Genomic DNA, 8,535 nt, shown 5'->3' on the forward strand with positions numbered 1-8,535 from the left:
CAATGCAGGAATCTAAATCAAAGCATTCCCTACAGGGTGGCTGTCCAGCTGCCTCTTGAATGCCTCCAGTGTCAGAGAGCCCACTACCTCTCTAGGTAATTAGTTCCATCATCGTGTGGCTCTAACAGTTAGGAAGTTTTTCCTGATGTCCAGTCGAAATCTGGCTTCCTGCAACCCGAGCCCATTATTCCATGTTCTGCACTCTGGGATGATCAAGAAGAAATCCCAGCCCTTCTCTGTGTGGCAACCTTTCAAGTACTTGAAGAGTGCTATCATATCCCCTCAGTCTTCCCTTCTCCAGGCTAAACATGCCCAGTTCTTTCAGTCTCTCCTCATAGGGCTTTGTTTCCAGTCCCTTGATCATCCTTGTTGTCCTCATCTGAACCTGTTCCAGTTTGTCTGCATCCTTCTTGAAGTGTGGAATAAGTGGCTGGAATGGAAGGCTTCACTGCCCTTTATAGCACCTTGCCTTTCCCTGTTTCTCGCAAAACCAAAATAAATTATGGAAGAACAGGGTTTGGGGTTTTCTCCCCAAAGCATATACATTTTTGCAACAAAGATAAAAGATCTAGTAACAACTATTAATCATGAGAGCCAAATGGAATGTTCATGTCCAGAGGCAGTATACCCAAGAATACTACTTGCTGGCGTCTACAGTGCAGGAGGGCTATTCCTTTATGAATGCTTATTGGCTTCTTGGAAACATCTGTCAGGCTATTTAGGGAAAACAGGATGCTGGCCTTGATAGACCTTCAGACTGGTCAGATATAGGAGGGTTCTTATGTTCCTAAATGTGTTCTGTTTGCATTGTGTTATGCAAATCAGAGAATCCAACTATTCTTGGTGCAGGCATTCGACTGATGTTGGGGTACAGAATTTTAATTTTTTATAGTGCAGAATGCTGTATATACAACCTTGGCTACATTCTACTTTGATAATGAGTCTTTAAGATCTACATTGATAAAGGCATACCTTTCCTTAGGCATATACATGCATACACAAAATAAATGTATTTTTCATAGACGTGTATGAAGTTATCTGTATTAATTATTTAGAGTATGGTGTCATCTGGCATTTGTAAGCCAGCGCCCTTGGAAAATCTGTGTATAAATTCATCTGGAAAATGTGAATCAACACAAGTGATTTCTTTTGGGTTAATATTTTTTCTTCTTCTCTAGGTTAACATGAGCCAAACTATTAACAGTTCAAGGCTATTTGCAATAACACTGTGGGTGTAGCCTCTTCTTCACGTGCCTGTTGAAAACTCTGCCCTCAGGGTGGCTGCCTATAGGCTTTCATGGTTACCATGACAACCGTGTGTGTGTGTGTGTGTGTGTGTGTGTGTGTGTGTGTGTGTGTGTGTGTGAGAGAGAGAGAGAGAGAGAGAGAGAGAGAGAGAGAGAGAGAGAGAGAGAGAGAGAGAGAGAGAGAGGAATGGGGGATGCAGTGAATGAGTAATACACTGCATTTTAATGAAATTCCTCTAGATCTGGCAAAGCCTTTTCCCCAGACATAACCCTTTGTGTGTATGTGTGGCTTTATTGCCTGTGGAAGTACAGAAGCCAAAATATGGGCTTCAGATGCCAGAGCTGAAGATGACCCTAGCAAAACTGAACCCACCAAAGATCAGATGAACAAGATTCAAAGGGCTGTCCAGCCTGCCTGTGATTTTTGTTTTAAAAGCAACTGTGGACTGTGTGTTTAGCAGTGCTGCTTGGAGAATAATATATGACCCTGAGTTGGAAAGTAAGTAGGGATGAGTGGGAAATTCAATTCAGTTTGCATTGCAAGCCGACTCTATCAAATTCGCAGTTTTTGAAACAATATGAGAACTGAAACACTGCCATTCTTCAAAACTCCCACTTATTTGAATTTTGAGATGCAGTTCACCAACCCTACAGTGTTTACAAAAATGCATATGTTAAGGGAAAATGTGCATAAAAATGAATCTATGAGTGAAAATAGCATACAAAAATGCATTATATGATGAGAAATTGCTTGTAAAAATGTGTATACTGCCTACAATTTGCACTAAAATGTTGGAGAATTGTCATGAGGGTTTTTTTTGAAAAAAACTCAAATTGCTGCAGAAATATGGACAACTGAATTTAACATTGGAAAAAATAGAAACAGAGAGCCAAACTTGACAGATTTTTTCCATCTAGGGGCCTGGACCATAAAAAAACAAACAATACAGGTAGGGCTGGTAGTGTGTATGTTAGTGAAAGGAGGTGCAGCTGGGACCCTAACTGAAGGCTGTGTTTTTTCCTGTCTCTCCAGGTACCTATTTAAAGTCCCGTGCCTGGCAAGGTCTTCAGCCCTTGGCATGAGCCAAAGGGCAAGAGCAAAAGGACTCTCGTCCTGTGACTCTCAGCTGGGGGCAAGCAGCCTGAGCGCAAGATTCTGACCTATAAGGAATTAATGGAGTGTGCCAGCTTACTGGTGGGGAAGAAATGTATAGTGGCTGGATGGTTTCAGCACAACGCATTTTCAAATCCCTGTCCATGGACATACAACTTGTGCTACTGCAGATCACTTTGTGCATTATCCTCAAGGATGGTGTTACCCCCTGTTGGTACGGGTGTTGTGGGTATGTGTAGAATGATTGTGGGTGCTCCCTGTTGAAAAGAGGGAGCTCCAGAGGTCGGGAGTGTGTAGCATTGCCCCACCTTTTGGTGAGAGCATAAGTTGGAATGGTAGCAACAGAAGTGAGAGTGATGCTGCTACCTGTACACACACACTTGTGTGTTTTGGTGGGTGGGGTTGCTTTGTCTTGCTGTTATATTTGTGTCTTAATCTGTTAGTAGTGATTATGATTTATTATGTTAGTTATTTTAGGTTATGTTAATGTTTAAGGTTTTTTAAAAAATATATTTTGTATTGTCTTAAATATGTAATTTGGTTTTTATGATGTTTATTGTTAATGCCAGCATGGCGTAGTGGTTTGCGTGTCAGACTACAACCTGGAAGACCAGGATTCAACTCCCCACGCAGCCATGAAGTTCACTGGGTGACTTTGGGTCAGTCACTGCCTCTCAGCCTCAGAGGAAGGCAATGGTAAATCACCTCTGAATACCGATTACCATGAAAACCCAATTCATAGGGTCACCATAAGTTGGAATCGACTTGCAGGCAGTCCATTTCCATTTCATAAGATGTTAATGTTTAAGATGAAAAAATGGCCCAAGGTCACCCAGTGAGCTTCATGGCCGTGTGGGGATTTGAACCCTGGTCTCCCAGGTCGTAGTCCAGCACCTTAACCTTCTTTTAAATGTTTTGTATTGTTTTAAATGTGTAATTTGGTTTGATTTTTTTTCAAAGAAGCTTAGAGGCTTCTTTCCAAGTATGAAGTGGTATACAAATTAAATAAATTAAATTAAATTAAATGTGGTATCTCAACAGACCAGAGAGTGGTATCTGTTGCTCAGTCTCAGCATATCCAAGTCTTCTTGGATAACTTTTTATAGAGAATGGAATAGGGGGAGTTCAACCTTGTTCCTGCATCTCAATCTCTCAGTGGCTTTTGAGATAATTGACCACAGTATCCATGGCTCCTATCTACAGGACCAAGTCCAGAGAGTAGCATTAGGTGATTGTCTTTCAGCCCCCTGGCAATTGTGCTGTGAGGTGCCACAGGATACCATCTTATTCCCAATGCTATTTAACATCTATGTAAAGCCATTGACAGCAGTCATTAGGAGTTTTGGGGCAAGGTGTCATCAGTACCCTGATGATACTCAGCTCTACTTCTCCATAACATCTGAATCAGGAGAGACTGTGAAGGCCCTGGACCAATGCCTGGATGCAATGGTAACCTTGTAAGCTTCATGAATCATCTTACGAGTTACGCATAATCCAGCATCATTACTAGAACTAACAAGGCATGATTACACTGCACTAAGACATTGTCACAGCAACTAGACACACCTCCTTACTGATAAGGAGTAAGGATGGGCGGGCACCCTATTTGTGTGGACTGAGTGTCACTGTGGAGAGTGTGCGCACAGGCAAGCACTCCTCAGAGGTACAGTGAGGGCTTGTTGAGATTGCTGGCACCACAGCCTCCAAGTCCGAGGTGAGGGCGGCTAGACCACCTCAGCAAGGTCCTCCCCAACAGAAGGGGGGGCTATGTGATCGAGGAGCGGGGGTAGGAAGAGGGTGAAAGGTAGGAGGAGAATCATCTTTCTGGCTCGGTCAGGTAATGGGATATATAGGGGCGGAGCTATCATTGAATACAGCTTGGGAACTCTCAGTCTCCAGTGCACACATCGCTGGTGCCCTCTTCTCATTCAAAGTCCAACTCCTCCTCCTTGTTCCTGCCATCCCATACCCTATCCGTGGGGATCATGACAGAAAATAAGCTGAGTTTGAATCTGCACTTGTATGAAATTATTATTACAGTGTGGCAGCACCTACCCTTTGGAACTCCCTGCCTACTGACATTAGGCAGGCACTTTCACTGTACGCTTTTCAGTGCCTGCTTAGAATTTCTTTGTTTAGACAAGCCTATCCAGATATGTAGAAGCTGGTGTGTTTTAATCTCTTTAGTCTGTTACTATTTTGTTTTAAAAATATTTTAATTAATTGTTTTTAACCGTTTTATCAATAACTTTAACAGGTTTTTTTCTGTAAACCACTTAGAGTTTTACTTATAATCAAGCGGTATATAAATGTTGTAAAATAAAATAAGTACCAGCACTTATTAATATGATTCAGACATAGCAAAGTGCAACATATTCCTTGAGACCAGAACTATTAGTAGTAGGCCCCATTTCACAGTTCACAGAACTGTATTAACACTACTAATTAAGCAGTTTAGTCATGCAGTAGCACTAAAAAATTTAAGTTTATTTTCACTGGGGTTGGTGAACAGTGTTATTTCTAATAAATATAGCAACTATCCCATTTTGATCAATTTCTTTCATTTATTTTCAATCTTTCTCACCCTAAGTCACTTGAAAACTTGTTTAAAGAAAGTAGTAACATTTGGTTTGTAGGAAGATTGGGGGGGGTGAATCATGCATCTTGTCCCAGGCCCAATGCCAGCTCTCAGCAGCCCTGCTTCCACCACCCTCAGTTTGGGGGATGATGGCCCAGGTGAGGGCATTATCTGTAGTAGCCCCTAAGTTTTGGAACTCCCTCCCCACAGAGGTGCGCTTGGCACCTTTGCTGTACAGTGTTCAGTGAATCTAAAGATGCACCTCTTTACCCTGGCCTTTGGTGCTTGAGATGTATGTTTTAAGGACCCACCCTATTCCTGTGATTGCAATGTATTTTAATGGTTTTTAATACTGAATTTTAAACTCCTGTAACCTACCCTGGGACCTGCTGCTGAAGGGCAGATAATAATAATAATAATAATAATAATAATAATAATAATAATAATAATAATAATAATAATAATAATAATAATAATAATAATAATAATACAGGGAAAGGTGGTCTTTCAGGTAACCTGTTCCAAGTAGTTCACCTCTAGTGAAGGAGAAACCTTCCAAGGCAGCACCTTAACTCAGTGAGCAAGGGCCCAGGTTCAATCTCCAGGTAGGACTGGGACATATTTATTTATTTATTATTAAATATGCATCCTGCCTTCCTTCCAAAGGAGCCCTATAGAGGAGGCAATACTGAGCTAGATTAACTGTTCGGCTGACTTAATATAAGGCAGCTTCCTATGTTTCCATGAGGCAGTCTGTTCCAGTGTCAAGCAACTCTTAGCATTACAGAGTTTCTCCTAAAGTCAGTATACAACCTGAATATTTTCACATGGTAATCAAGCTGCGAGGGTGCATGTGATGAGGCCTTGTATTATTTGTAACAAAGGGTGAGATTCTTGTGCTTCCATCCAAGATGCAAGGTTCCACATTAGATACCATATTCCACAAGCTTAAACAGCCCCGCCCCTCGCTCAGGAAGGAAGCCTGCCTTCCTGCCTTCAAAGGAAGGAAGCCTGAGAGAATACTAAAGAGTTAAGCCCCAGCTGATAGCCATCAGCCTCAAGTAACACATCATTGGCTGGCAGCAGTAGCTGGGAGGAACCAGCCACACATATAAAGTCAGAGCACCTAGCAGGGGAGCCTGCTCCACGAGCTAGAGGGAGCCCCAGCTGACAAAGCGTCAAGGCGAGTTAAGCAGCAGAGCAAGTTCGGCAGCAGGGCAAGGAGGCCAGGGCCCCCCACTCTGCCCGTCTGTTCCCTGACCTAAACTAAACCGCAGTCCCCAACCCATTGACGTAATAAACCTTAAACAAAACTATGCAGGTAAGAAGCCAGCAGGGGTGTGGGGGCTTTCCAGTGTTTTGCACCGCCTGCAGCATGTACGACTATCTGCCTGTTGGACAGAAGTCGTGGGTGTGCTCTCGGTGCAATGAGCTCCTGGCTCTCCAGGAACGACTTCATTTCCTTGAGGCCAAGGTGGCGGACCTGGAAAAGCTGAGAGAGGCAGAGAGGTGTGTGGAGGAGGCCTTCAGGGATGTTATAGCTGTGTCCCACTCCAACGATGATAGCTCTCCTGCTATCATGGAGAACGATGGTCTCGGGGAAGGAGAGCATCCAGCTGAGGAAGAGGGAAATGATCCCTTAGAAGGGACCCATTCCTTGGGGGATGAGCAGCTATCCTCTCGTGCCGAGGATATATCTCCAGGGGCTGGAGGGATCCTTGTAGTGGGTGATTCGATCATTAGGAACATAGACAGTGGGGTGTGTGATGGGCGTGTAGACCGCAAGGTGTTTTGCCTGCCTGGTGCGAAGGTTGCGGATATCGCCCGTCGTTTAGATAGTTTGGTAGACAGTGCTGGGAAGGAGTCAGTGGTCGTGGTGCACGTTGGCACCAACGACATGGGGAAATGCAGCCGTGAGGTCCTGGAAGCAAAATTTAGGTTGCTAGGTAGGATGCTGAAAGCCAGGACCTCCAAGGTGGCTTTCTCTGAAATGCTACCGGTTCCACGCGCAGGACCAGCCAGACAGGCCCAGCTTCGTAGTCTCAATGTGTGGATGAGACGATGGTGTCAGGTGGATTTGTTAGGCACTGGGGAACATTTTGGGACAAGCCGGGCCTGTACAAAAGGGACGGGCTCCACTTGAACCAGAATGGAACCAGACTGCTGGCACTTAAAATTAAAAAGGTGGCAGAGCAGCTTTTAAACTGACTGAGGGGGGAAACTCGACAGGAGCTGAGAAAGGTCCGGTTCGGAATAAACCTCCCCCCTGGGATAAAAACCAAAGAAATGATGAAATTTTAAAAGGGGTAGGCCTAGAAGTAGGCATTGTGAGAGCAGGGGCACAGGATATAAATTCAGAAGAGCAAAATTACCACAAGCCTAACCACAAGTGCCAAAGACACTTAAAGAGAGACACTGCTTACAAGTGCCTGTACGCTAATGCTAGGAGCCTGCGAACCAAGATGGGAGAACTGGAGTGCTTGGTCTTAGAGGAGAGCATTGATATAGTGAGCATAACGGAGACCTGGTGGAATAGAGAAAACCAGTGGGATACGGTTATCCCTGGATATAAACTATATCGGAAGGACAGGGAAGGGCGTATTGGTGGCGGAGTCGCTCTATACGTGAAAGAAGGCATTGAATCCAGCAAGCTGGAAACCCCAAAAGAGGCAGACTCCTCCACAGAATCGTTGTGGGTGGTGATACCATGCCCCAGGAGGACTTAATACTGGGAACGATCTATCGTCCCACTGATCAAAATGCTCAGGGAGACCTTGAGATGAGATATGAAATTGAGGAAGCATCCAAACTAGGAAATGTGGTAGTAATGGGTGACTTCAACTACCCGGACATAGACTGGCTGCATATGTGTTCCAGTCATGACAAAGAAGCAAAGTTTCTAGATATTCTAAATGACTATTCCCTAGACCAGTTGGTCATGGAACCGACCAGAGGGACGGCAACCCTAGACTTAATCCTCAGTGGGGACCGGGACCTGGTGTGAGATGTAAGTGTTGTTGAACCGATTGGGAGCAGTGACCACAGTGCTATTAAATTAAACATACATGTAACTGGCCAATTGCCAAGAAAATCCAACACGGTCACATTTGACTTCAAAAGAGGAAACTTCACAAAAATGAGGGGATTGGTAAAAAGAAAGCTGAAAAACAAAGTCCAGAGGGTCACATCACTCGAAAATGCTTGGAAGTTGTTTAAAAACACTATATTAGAAGCTCAACTGGAGTGCATACCGCAGATCAGAAAAGGTACCGCCAGGGCCAAGAAGATGCCAGCACGGTTAACGAGCAAAGTCAAGGAAGCTCTTAGAGGCAAAAAGTCTTCCTTCAGAAAATGGAAGTCTTGTCCGAATGAAGAAAATAAAAAAGAACACAAACTCTGGCAAAAGAAATGCAAGAAGACAATAAGGGATGCTAAAAAAGAATTTGAGGAGCACATTGCTAAGAACATAAAAACCAACAACAAAAAATTCTATAAATACATTCAAAGCAAGAGACCATCTAGGGAGACAATTGGCCCCTTGGATGATAAGGGAGTCAAAGGTGTACTAAAGAACGATAAGGAGATTGCAGAGAAGC

This window comes from Rhineura floridana, chromosome 9 (genome assembly GCF_030035675.1).
Source record: "Rhineura floridana isolate rRhiFlo1 chromosome 9, rRhiFlo1.hap2, whole genome shotgun sequence".
Classification (NCBI taxonomy): domain Eukaryota; kingdom Metazoa; phylum Chordata; class Lepidosauria; order Squamata; family Rhineuridae; genus Rhineura; species Rhineura floridana.